At 42.6% G+C, this 13,934-nt stretch overlaps 1 protein-coding gene across 1 annotated transcript in view; it reads right to left on the reverse strand.

The window, feature by feature from the left end:
* The window catches only part of LOC133581345 (sodium channel protein type 5 subunit alpha-like), a 166,119-nt gene that overhangs the window by 135,577 nt on the left and 16,608 nt on the right, over positions 1–13,934 (reverse strand). The gene's annotated exons all lie outside the window — the stretch shown is intronic.

Raw genomic sequence — 13,934 nt, forward strand, 5'->3', positions numbered from 1 at the left:
AATAAAAACTAGAACAGTCAAATAGCTAAAACTAGTATGCATACATCTAAAAAAAGGCTTTTTTAAAAAGAAGGGTTTTTAAGCCTTTTTTAAAAGCATCCACAGTGTGTGGTGCCCTCAGGTGGTCAGGGAGAGCGTTCCACAGACTGGGAGCGGCGGAGCAGAAAGCCCGGTCTCCCATTGTTCGTAGCTTTGTCCTCGGAGGTTGGAGGAGGTTAGCCTGTCCGGAGCGGAGGTGTCGTGTGGAGGATTTGGGGGTGAGTAGTTCATTGAGGTAGCGATACAGACCCCCTCAGACCATGCCAGAGATGTCATTCAACTAGTAGTAAGTCGAAGTATCAGCCCAAAAGTTATGAAAATATTTTATGAGGGTTGAAAGGTTACTTAGTGCTGCTTTAAATCTCTAGATCAGGGGTGTCAAATGTACGGCCCGAGGACCACCAAAGAAACAAAAAGTTTTGTCAGTGGAGACAAAAAAAGAAAAACGTAGCTTACCCGAATAAAAGGACAGTCAGGACAGGTTTTATCCGGCCTGCGGGATGAGTTTGCTAAGTATAAAAATTAACCTGAAATTTTTGAATTAAAAACAACTGCTGTTCTAAATGTGTCCACTAGATGTCGCAATAGCAATTCTTTGTATCTTTATAGATGATGCTACATATGTACAAAATAATCCAGTCGAGGAAAATGATCAAATTACATAAATAACATCCTGTAATTTGATTTTGATATCATTTTTTTTTTATCTGGTTATATTGAAAATGAACACCAACGAGTTGACTGTTGAACATTATCACATCATTTATCCAGAAAATATAAATAACGACAAATAAAGATAGAATACTATTAACCGCAACATATAAGTGTAAAAAAAACAACAACAACATTATGATTTGTACAATTTCAGAATGTGCTTGTTCTATTTTTAAACAAAGAAAACAATCTGAAGTTGTCTTTATTTTTAAGTTATCGTGCCGTGATTTCACCAGTTTTCTCCATGTGGCCCCCGATCTAAAATGAGTTTGACACCCCTGTATTAGATCAACTTCAGATATATCCGTTGATTTTAATCTTATATTGTTTTTTGAGCCATAAGAGTTTTAAAGTAAAAAAACATTGTTATATATTTGAGCATGTTCTCGTTACAATACACCTATTTGCTCTTGAATTCCAATTTTTATGGTTATTTTTTTGGGTTTTGCAATAGTATTTTTTTTAAATGGTCCGCTGAAAAATAAGCTGCGGGCCGCACTTTGGACACCCTCTGGTTTAAAGCCGTGTTAATTATTCTTCAATAACCCCCTGCTTTCCTGTTACCCAAGCAACTGTCAAACTAGGTCAGCCGCGGTTCTGAGCACAGTCGTAAGCTCTGACCGAGTTGAAATGAGTAAAAAAAAAAAAATTTGGGAGTAAATGGTGACACAAATAACAGTTTCTGTACTGGGAATCAACACATTTACACAAAAGTCCATTTTAGTCATTTTCTATGCAGTAACTCACTCAAATTGCACCACTCCAGTTGAATTATGATATTAGTAAAAGCTTCCTAATACTATTGTTTTCGTCTCATACTGAGCTCAGGGAGTTTGTTCCTGAATTGCATGGATCCCTTTAATGTGGAGCCAGTTATCTGCTTTCACTCCATCTGCTTATTGTGGCCTCAGGTTGATCTCAGGGAATCCACTGCTTTCACAGGTGTCAAAACTCAAGGCCCGGGGGGCCAAATCTGGCCCGCCATATCATTCTAATGTGGCCTGCCACATCATTTTATCGTGGAGAGTCACTTCATTTTAAGTTGCCCTGCCACTTCATTTAAATGTGGCTCGCCGTGTCATTTTATGTGGCACTTCACTTCATTTTAATGTGGCCCGCTGAATCATTTTAATTTGGCCAGCCACATCATTCTAATGGGACCCACCGCATCATTTAATTGTGGACGTCACATAACTTTAACATGGCCCACCGTGTCATTTTATGTGGTCCTCCACGTCATTTTATGTGGTCCGCCACTTCATCTGATTGTCCACCGCCACATCATTATATTCTGGCCCACCACTTCATTTTACCATACCACAATTTTATGTGGTCCACCACATCATTTTATTTTGGCCCGTCCCATAATTTTATCGTGGCTTGCCACGTAATTTTGATGGAGCCCACGCTGTAATTTTAGATGATCTGCTACATCATTTAATGTGGTTTGCCGCATCATTATTATCTGGCCCGCCACATCATTTTATGGTGACCCGCCACATAATTTTTTTGTGACCCACCATATCATTTTATTGTGGAAAGTCAGTTAATTTTAATATGGCCAGTCCCATACTTTTATGTGGTCCCCCACTTCATTTTTATGTGGTCCGCCATTTCGTTTATGTGACCAGCCACTTCTTCTCCAGCCACTGTGTCATTTTATGTGGTCTGCTTCATTTAATGTGGTCCGCCACTTCATCTGATTGTCCACCACCACATCATTTTATTCTGGCCCACCACTTTATTTTACCATACCATAATTTTATGTGGTCTGCCACATCATTTTATTTTGGACCGTCTCGTCATTTTAATGTGGCTTGCCACATAATTTTGAAGTGGCCCACTCTGTAATTTTATGTGGTCTGCTACATCATTTAATATGGTTTGCCGCATCATTCTAATCTGGCCCGGCCACATAATTTTATGGTGGCCCGCCACATCATTTTACTGTGGCCCACCACATCAATTTATCGTGGAAGTCAGTTAATTTTAACGTGGTCCCCCACATCAATTTTATGTGGTCCCCCACATCATTTTTATGTGATCCGCCATGCCGTTATGTGACCAGCAACTTCTTTTTAAGGTAGGCCGCAAAATTATTTTAATTTGGCCCGCCACGTCATTCTATGTGGCCTGGCACATCATTTTAATTTGGCCAGCCACATCATTCTAATGGGACCCACAACCGCATTTAATTGTGGACGTCACATAACTTTAACATGGCCCACCGTCTCATTATATGTGGTCTTCCACATCATTAATGTGGTCCGCCACATCATTTAACGTGGTCCGCCACTTCATCTGATTGTCCACCGCCACATCAATATATTCCAGCCCACCGCTTCATTTTACCATACCACCCTTTTATGTGGTCTGCCAAATAATTTTATTTTCGACCGTCCCATAATTTTATCGTGGCTTGCCACATAATTTTATTGTGGCCCACTTTGTAATTTTATGTGGTCTGTTACATCATTTAATGTGGTTTGCTGCATCATTCTTATCTGACCCGCCACATCATTTAAATGTGGCTCTCTAATGGGACCCACTACATCATTTAATTGTGGACGTCACATAACTTCAACATGGCCCACCGTCTCATTTTATGTGGTCTGCCACATCATTTAATGTGGTCCGCCACTTCATTTAACGTTGTCTGCCACGTCATCTGATTGTCCACCACTTCATTTTACCATACCATAATTTTATGAGGTCCGCCACATCATTTTATTTTGGACCGTCCCAATCTTTTTAACTTGGCCGTCCCATAATTTTAAGGTGGCTTGCCACGTAATTTTTTATTTGGCCCGCCACATCATTTTACTGTGGCCCACCACGTCAATTTATCGTGGAAGTCAGTTAATTTTAATGTGGCCGGTCTCATACTTTTACGTGGTCCCCCACATAATTTTTATGTGATCCGCCATGTCGTTTATGTGACCAGCCACTTCTTTTTAAGGTAGGCCGCAAAATTATTTTAAATTCGCCCGCCACGTCATTCTATGTGGCCTGGCACATCATTTTAATTTGGCCAGCCACATCATTCCAATGGGACCCAATACCGCATTTAATTGTGGCTGTCACATAACTTTAACCTGGCCCACCGTATCATTTTACGTGGTCCGCCACGTCATTAAAGTGGTCCGCCACATCATTTAACGTGGTCCGCCACTTCATCTGATTGTCCACCGCCACATCATTATTTTCTGGCCCACCACTTCATTTTACCATACCATAATTTTATGAGGTCCGCCACATCATTTTATTTTGGACCATCCCATAATTTTAATTTGGCCCGTCCCATAATTTTATTGTGGCTTGCCACGTAATTTTGATGTAGCCCACGCTGTAATTTTAGATGGTCTGCTACATGATTTAATGTGGTTTGCCGCATCATTCTAATCTGGCCCACCACACCTTTTTACCGTGGCCCACCACATAATTAATTGTGAAAAGTCAGTTATTTTTAAAGTGGCCGGTCTCATACTTTTATGTGGTCCCCCAAATCAATCATTTTTATGTAATTTATGTGACCAGCCACTTCTTTTTAAGGTGGGCCGCCAAATGATTTTAAAGTGGCCCACCACATCATTCTATGTGGCCTGGCACATCATTTAATGTGGTCCGCCATATCATTTAATGTGTTCCGCCACTTCATCTGATTGTCCACCGACACATCATTATATTCTGGCCAACCACTTCATTTTACCATACCACAATTTTATGTGGTATGGTAAAATGGGGTATGGACCGTCCCATCATTTTAAATTGGCCCGTCCCATAATTTTATTGTGGCTTGCCACGTAATTTTGATGTAGCCCACGCTGTAATTTTAGATGGTCTGCTACATCCTTTAATGTGGTTTGCCGCATCATTCTAATCTGGCCCGCCACATAATTTTATTGTGGCCCGCTACCTCATTTTACTGTGGCCCGCTACATAATTTTATTGTGGCCCACTCTGTAATTTTATGTGGTCTGCTACATCATTTAAGGTGGTTTGCCGCATCATTCTAATCTGGCCCGCCACATAATTTTATTGTGGCCTGCCATGTCATTTTACTGTTGCTCACCACATCAATTTATTGTGGAAGTCAGTTAATTTTAACGTGGCCGGTCTCATATTTTTACGTGGTCCCCTCACATCATTTTTATGTGATCCACCATGTCGTTTATGTGACCAGACACTTCTTTTTAAGGTGGGTCGCCAAATGATTTTAAAATGGCCCACCACGTCATTCTATGTGGCCTGGCACATCATTTTGATATGGCCAGCCACATCATTCTAATGGGACCCACCACTGCATTTAATTGTGGCTGTCACATAACTTTAAATGGCCCACCGTGTCATTTTATGTGGTCTTCCACATCATTTAATGTGGTCCGCACCATCATTTAACGTGGTCCGCCACTTCATCTGATTGTCCACCGCCACATCATTATATTCTGGCCCACCATTTCATTTTACCATACCATCATTTTATGTGGTCCGCCACATCATTTTATTTTGGACCGTACCATCATTTTAAAGTGGCTTGCCACATAATTTTATTGTGGCCCACTCTGTAATTTTATGGGGTCTGCTACATCATTTAATGTGGTTTGCTGCATCATTCTAAACTGGCCCACCACATCATTTTATGGTGGCCTACCACGTCAATTTATTGTGGAATGTCAGTTAATTTCAAGTTGGCCTGCCACATCATTTAAATGTGGCTCGCCGTGTCATTTTATGTGGCACTCCACTTCATTTTAAAATGGCCCGCCGCATCATTTTACGTGGTCTGCCACATCATTTTAATGGGACCCACCACATCATTTAATTGTGGACGTCACATAATTTTCACATGGACCACCGTATCATTTATGCGGTCTGCCACTTCATTTAATGTGGTCCGCCACTTCATCTGATTGTCCACCGCCACATCATTATATTCTGGCCCACCACTTCATTTTACCATACCACAATTTTATGTGGTCCGCAACATTATTTTATTTTGGCCCGTCCCATCATTCAAAGTTGGCCCGTCCCATAATTTTAAGGTGGCTTGCCACGTAATTTTGAAGTGGCCCACTCTGTCATTTTATGTGGTCTGCTACATCATTTAATGTGGTTTGCCGCATCATTCTAATCTGGCTGGGCACATCATTTTATGGTGGCCTGCCACATAATTTTACTGTGGCCTACCACGTCAATTCATTGTGTAAAGTCGGTTAATTTTAAGTTGACCTGCCACATCATTTAAATGATGCTCGCCGTGTCATTTTATGTGGCACTCCACTTAATTTTAAGTGGCCTGCCGCATCATTCTACGTGGTCACATCATTTTAACATGGCCAGCCACATCATTATAATGGGACCCACCACATCATTTAATTGTGGACGTCACATAACTTTAATATGGCCCACCGTATCATTTTATGTGGTCTGCCACTTCATTTAATGTGGTCCGCCACATCATTTTAATTTCGCCAACCACATCTTTCTAATGGGACCCACCACATCATTTAATCGTGGACGTCACATAACTTTAAAATGGCCCACCGTGTCATTTCACACAGTCTGCCACTTCATTTAATGTGGTCCGCCACTTCATTTGATTGTCCACCGTATCATTATATTCTGGCCCACCGCTTCATTTTACCATAGCATAATTTTATGTGGTCCGCCACATCATTTCATTTTGGACCGTCCCATAATTTTAATGTTGCTTGCGACGTAATTTTGAAGTGGCCCCACTCTGTAACTTTATGTGGTCTGCCACATCATTCTAATCTGGCCCGCCTCTTAATTTTATGGTGGCCCGCCACATAATTTTTATGTGGCCCACCACATAATTTTATTGTGGAAAGTCACTTAATTTAAATGTGGCCAATCCCATACTTTTATGTGGTCCCCCACTTCATTTTTATGTGGTCCGTTATTTTGTTTATGTGACCAGCCACTTCTTTTTAATGCAGCCCGCAAAATAATCTTACAATTTCAAAGTAAGTTATTAATCAATATGTAAAAAATATAATAATCCAAAATTTGCCTTCTCAAATTGCGTAACAAGGCTAGTGTATGTTTATATTCATATATGTTCACTGTTACATGTGGCTCTCTGAGGGCAGCCATAGTTGCAAAGTGGCCCTCAATAAGAATGAGTTTGACATCCATGTTCTAGCACAGGGGTCGGCAACACAAAATGTTGAAAGAGCCATATTGGACCACAAATACAAAAAAGTAATCAGTCTGGAGCCGATTTATTACAATCTTTGCAAGCTGAATAACGTTTGCTGTGGTCTGGAACAACATGGTAACGTTTGCTGTGGTCTGGAACAACATGGCGCACTTACAACTATCAGAAATGCAGCCAATATTACATACAGCTAATGTGTCATGAAACATGGAAAAATAAATTAAACACACAGAGGGACATAATTAAAGGAAATTAAATAAACTCAAATATACCTACAAATGAGAAACAATGATGCAATGTGTACATACATTACATAGTACATAATATTATTACCTTGCTAGGGAAATCTGACTGTAATTGAATCCGGCTTAAACGCGGGCAATAGAGAATTAAACAGTGCGGGGGTGGGGGTGTGGGGGGGCATGAATGAAATTAAATTCCCATAACAGCCAGCTGTGGTATGCTCATAATCGTTACAAATAATTATAATAATTGGATTCACGGTAGATGAGAACCGTGAACAGGAACTTTGGACTGTACAAAGACACACATGGTCAGTTGTATTCTCTTTTATGTTATGCTATTTATTTTGACTATTATTTGGCTTTGATTTCCTTATTTTAAAATGTGCTCTTTCTCATTTATTGGCTTTATAATGTAAAAACATAAACATAAAACTCACTTCCTTTAAGCTTAAAGGTCACGGGAGGAAAACATCCACAATACAGTTGTAAATAAATCAAATCTAGTGTTTACACAGGCACAAAGCACCAGGAATTGGCAGACACTAACTAAGGAAAATCTTTTGAAAGAGTGGCAATTACTCTGGGACATGAGTACCACAAGACACTCACATGCAATACAGAAAACAGTAGGAACGGGAAGAACTGTAAGGGGGAGCACAAAAGAGTAAGGAATCCTATTACGCATTACATAAGGACATACTAGACTGAATAAGATATTGCACCTTATAGGGACGGCGTGGCGAAGTTGGTAGAGTGGCCGTGCCAGCAATCGGAGTGTTGCTGGTTACTGGGGTTCAATCCCCACCTTCGACCATCCTAGTCATGTCCGTTGTGTCCTTGGGCAAGACACTTCACCCCTTGCTCCTGATGGCTGCTGGTTAGCTCCCGCCATCAGTGTGTGAATGTGTGTGTGAATGGGTGAATGTGGTAATACTGTCAAAGCGCTTTGAGTACCTTGAAGGTAGAAAAGCGCTATACAAGTATAACCCATTTATCATTTATCATTTATAAACAAACACCCAACAGGATTATGTGACAGCTACAATGCGAGAGAGTCAGTGGTAACAAGCAATCATTTATTGCGGGAAATACAATAGAGAAAGGAAAAAACTAAGAGAAGAAGTTAGAAGACATGGACAGAAGGAGGTTACTCTCAAAGCGGTACTAAGCAGCAATCAGAAAATGTAGTGACAATTCTAGGAGAGACAGGTTTATGGAATACAATTTAGTGTGGGAGGATATATACTGTATATGGAATATTGTTCAGGCATGAGAGGGAGAATACCAGCGTCAGGTTCCAGCTCACACAGACATAAAGGACAATGAATTGTCAGACACTAACTAAAGGAAATCTTTTGAAAGAGTGGCAATTACTCTGGGACATGAGTACCACAACAAGACACTCACATGCAATACAGAAAACAGTAGGAGCGGGAAGAACTGTAAGGGGGAACACAAAAGAGTAAGGAATCATCATATTACGCACTACATAGGGACATACCAGACTGATTAAGACATTGCAGCTTATAAACGAACACCCAACAGGATTATGTGACAGCTACAATGCGAGAGAGTCAGTGGAACATTCAATCATTCATTGTGGGAAATACAGTAGAGAAAGAAAAAAACTAAGAGAGGAAGATAGAAGACATGCACAGAAGGAGGTAACGCTCATCAGAAAAATTAGTGACGATTCTAGAAGAGACGGGTTTATGGAATATAATTTAGTATGGGAAGGTATGTATGTACAGTCGTGGTCAAGAGTTTACATACACTTGTAAAGGACATCATGTCATGGCTGTCTTGAGTTTCCAATCATTTCTGCAACTGTTATTTTTTTGTGATAGAGTGATTGGAACACATACTTGTTGGTCACAAAAAACATTCATGAAGTTTGGTTCTTTTATGAATTTATTATGGGTCTACTGAAAATGTGACCAAATCTGCTGGGTCAAAAGTATACATACAGCAGTGTTAATCTTTGGTTACATTGACCATTCCTCTTGGCAAAATTAGTGTAGTTCAGCTAAATAAGTTGGTTTTCTGACATGGACTTGTTTCTTCAGCAAGCAGAATCTCAATCCAAACAAAAACCGCAACAAAACAGTACCCATACAAACGCCAAAATCCACCAACCAAGCTGTACCTCTCCCAACAATCAAAACAAACAGCCACACAACACATCATCCCAGTTAATGAAGCACCAAACACCGTTCCGGTCCCACAAGAGCCACAGCAACAACATCCGCGCGTTCAAACATGTCTATCCTTCCCCACTTCAATCAGCAAACACTCCAGAACGTTCCCAAACAAATGCAAACCGGGCGAACAGCCGCTCCACTCCTATGCCACGCAAGTCCGCCCTTCGCCGAACAAAGCCACCGTCCGTCCACACCGGCAACCCCGCGCAAAAACCACTCAACACAAACACCGCATCTGAGCTGCCAAGACATCAATGCGCTCAAACAAGTCCAGACCGGTAAACGATGCCTCTCAACGGGAAAAGACATGACGGCACCCAAGCCAGCCAGTGAGCTAGTGCCAGCCAGCCCCCACAATTCCATCAGAGAAGGTGTTAATGACAGTCATTATTGAAGTAGAGGACATTTTAGGCTATGTCTCCTCTGACTTTGCTGACCCCAAACCTGTTACGTCCTACTACTTGTTAATGGGGTCTCAGGACCCCTTCCCTCAGTCATTCGCAAGTTTCTGCAGATAACTTCTGGAAGCATTACATCCAGTACTTTCTTCCCCCTTCATATCAACAGAAATGGTAGACCGAAAGGGATGACATCCTGGTGGGCACAGCAGTTCTTATCATTGATCTGCAAACTCCAAGAGCCCTCTGGAAAGTAGGTGCAGTGAAGGTATGCCATTCTTGGAGCAGCTCGCAGAGTAGGGATAGCCATAAATCAAGTAACAGACTGGACCTACACTTGCCTAGTTGCTGGTATCATCAAGCTCCCAACTCGACCTCAAGTGATACCGACACCAAAGGGTCGGACTTGCACACCAAATTTGGCAGCAGCTGTACAAAAGACTGTTTCAGTACTGCCCATATTCATTCTTGCACCCTTGAGTTAATTCTTAGTTAGAGTCGTTGTTGATCGCGACAACGGGGCAGCAAGTGACCGTATCAGTTCAGCAGCAGCCTTAAAAGGGTCGTATTATGTTTTTTCTTCTACATTCAAAACACTTGATTGTGGTCTACATATGTAATGGTGGTTCTTTGGTCAAAATGTTGCATAGATTATGTTTTTCAGACCGTTTCAAAATGTGCCGTTTTTTGGGCGGGCTTGTTTACGTGGCTCCATTTCTTCCCGCCATCTTTGTTGGAATTTTCTCCGCTTCCATAGCGAGTGTACTGACAGGTAAAGTCCAAACTATACGCTACTTTGTATTAACAACAGCGAAGGATGAATGTCCATGTACGAGCCAGCCTGCCCCACAACAAGAGGATGAAGGAAAATAAGGAGCTTATTGACTACAGTGTCAGACTACAATGGCGGACCCGTGCAAAGGCCTTTGGGTAAATTTATACCATATATGGACGTCACCAAATAGACAAATTCCAGTATGAAGGAAGGCAAGACTGTTTTATAAATATCTCTGCAATTCATCCACGGTTTGATTTAAAATTTTCGGGAATTACGCAGATCCCAAGAAGATAAAGGTTGTTTTTACATAATAAGGTGCTCACAGACTCCACCGTACTTTGGGTGTAGCAGACGCCGCGTGGTTTGTCCACAGGCATCAGAATTTCCACAGTCGCTCGCACTGCCACCTTCGTTCCCCTCTGAAATTTCCCTCTACCTCTACGCTGTTTGTTTTTCTGTCATGGCAGCCTATTCTTGGCGAGTAGATGAAACAAACTCCTTCCCTGTTAACAACACCCGGAACGATAAACTCTGTTCCTTTGCCATCGCATGCAGAGTGACTCTAGGCCTACAGACCTAACACACACACACCATGGACAATGGCTACATATGTGCACCCACCCCGACCCCCACTCCACGCCTTTGCCACCGCTTCACCCCACGTGGTATGACGGACAACGGAGCAGCGCCCCGAGTGGCTGGCACTTTGGGCCGGATGCCTGCCCCCTCCTCTCCTGTTGCAAGTCTTGTGATTTCTGTGTCAACATGTGTATTTGAGCTTATTGGCTATCAAGTCTGGGATGAGAATCAGCACCTCTAAGTCCGAGTCCATGGTTCTCGGCCGGAAAAGGGTGGAGTGCCATCTCCGGGTTAGGGAGGAGACCCTGCCCCAAGTGGAGGAGTTCAGGGAAGAGTGGATGGTGAGATCGACAGGCGGATCGGTGCGGCGTCTTCAGTGCTGTATCGATCCGAATGAGATTCCTCCGCCGGGTGACGGTTCTTTCCCTTAGAGATAGGGTGAGAAGCTCTGCCATCCGGGAGGAGCTCAAAGTAAAGCCGCTACTCCTTCACATCGAAAGGAGCCAGATGAGGTGGTTCGGGCATCTGGTCAGGATGCCACCCGAACACCTCCCTAGGGAGGTGTTTATGGCACGTCCGACCGGTAAGAGGCCACGGGGAAGACCCAGGACACGTTGAGAAGACTATGTCTCCCGGCTGGCCTGGGAACGCCTCGGGATCCCTCGGGAAGAGCTGGACGAAGTGGCTGGGGAGAGGGAAGTCTGGGCTTCCCTGCTTAGGCTGCTGCCCCTGCGACCCGACCTCGGATAAGCGGAAGAAGATGCATGGATGGATGGGCTATCAAGTCTGTGCGCCCTCCCCGTTGAGCCCAGTTTGAGATCGACTTAGGTTTTTACTCATCCTACCCCAGTGTCTACCTTTTTTCCACCTGGCGACCCCTCACTCTTCCCGTTCTGTTCCTGTATAATCTTTTTTTGTCTAATCTCGAACGGGTTTGTGGTAAAAAAAAAGAAAGGTTGTTGTTCTTGTGCAATGCCAATAAAAAGCATACCATACCATACCATACCAAAGTACCAGCCGCCAGCTGCTGCGAGCTTAATGCTGCAGACAATCATTGATAGGGCACGGCAATTGTGAGTCGTGGAAAACATTTCATTCATACATTAGCCTGATTCTCACTTTCCGGTGGAAAAAAAAATTTATCGATGTCACATGTAATGCAGGTCGATGGTATGCTCGGTCATAAAGTCTGTTGCCTGCCGGACAACATACGCTTTGGGTATGCGTGGATTTCTGCGAAATCTGTTCTGCGAAATCTGTTCTGCGAACTCCGTTCTGTGAACTCCGTTCTGTGAACGTTCCGCCCAGGGCCGCCTTGACCTAAGGGGGTATTTCCTGTGCTTTTAGCTCAGTAGTCAGCACACTCGCCTCTCACACCCGGAGCAGTAGGGAAAAAAACAACGCAGCAGAGCGAGTACACACAGTCGCTACATGAAGCGGAGCTATGAACACCGATGATTGCTTTCGGCCGTCAAATCATAATATGACCCTTTTAAAGCTGCTGCTGCACTGATACGGTCATTGGTGCCCCGTTGTCGCGTCAAAATCCGGGGCCCTAATTTGAGTGGGGGGGGGGGAGCTCCTGGGCTTCAAGCCAGGGAAGCCCTGGTTTCGCCAGAGTTTATTGGCAGTGTGCATCCATTACCACCTGCTCAGTGGCCTTGTGGTTCGAGTGTCCGCCCTGAGATCGGTAGGTCGTGAGTTCAAACCCTGGCCGAGTCATACCAAAGACTATAAAAATGGGAGCCATTACCTCCCTGCTTGGCACTCCGCATCCGGGTTGGAGTTGGGGGTTAAATCACCAAAAATGATTCCCGAGCGTTGCCACCGCTGCTGCTCACTGCTCCCCTCACCTCCAAGGGGATGGGTCAAATGCAGGGAGTAATTTCATCACACTTAGTGTGTGTGTGTGACTATCAGTGGCACTTTAACTTTTTAAAGCAACCTTGTTGGCAATTTGTTGTCATGTGTTTGAAGCTGGAAATGTTTTAGGGTTATTTGTGGTGTTTTAGTGACTAATATCCGATTGAAAAGTTATTTTTTAGCATTGTATTTACCGAAAAACACTTGCTAGCATTACCTTTTAATTCAGAACATGTCTGTCAGTTCGGTTTCGTAACTCAGATTTCTCATTATGTTGTTTAAATAGTGTTTTCTATATGTCTTCATTCCATTATTGAGGGCTGGGATTATCATTTGTGGTGCATTTATATTGCTAATAGGGTTGTACGGTATACCGGTATTAGTATAGTACCCCGATACTAATGAATCATATTCGGTACTATATCGCCTCTAAAAAGCAGAGGTGGGACCAAGTCATTGTTTTGCAAGTCACAAGTAAGTCTCAAGTCTTTGCCCTCAAGTCCGAGTCAAGTCCCGAGTCAAGACAGGCAAGCCCCAAGTCAAGTCCAAAGTCAAGAATGGAAAGTCTCAAGTCAAGTCCTAAGTCCTGCATTTTGAGTTTCGAGTCCTTTCAAGTCCTTTTAACCACAGACTAATATATTAACACAGATTGTGTATGCTTTTCAAACGCTGTATTTATTTATTAAAACAAGTGCATTTTAAATTGCAGGAAAGAAAATTGTGCTGACATTGCACTATTAACCAGTCATTTTAAACATTAACTCATTCCTTTACAGAACAAACACATTGAAAAATAAAGTGCAAATGTACTTATTTGTACAAAAGTGTTAACATTGAAAAAACATGACATATACGTGAACATAACAAAAAAGTTGTACTTTTTATATGTCAGTGCCCTATGCTGCATTGCATTTGCAAAAGACCAAATTAGCCAAG

The sequence above is a fragment of the Nerophis lumbriciformis genome, linkage group LG03 (genome assembly GCF_033978685.3).
Source record: "Nerophis lumbriciformis linkage group LG03, RoL_Nlum_v2.1, whole genome shotgun sequence".
Classification (NCBI taxonomy): domain Eukaryota; kingdom Metazoa; phylum Chordata; class Actinopteri; order Syngnathiformes; family Syngnathidae; genus Nerophis; species Nerophis lumbriciformis.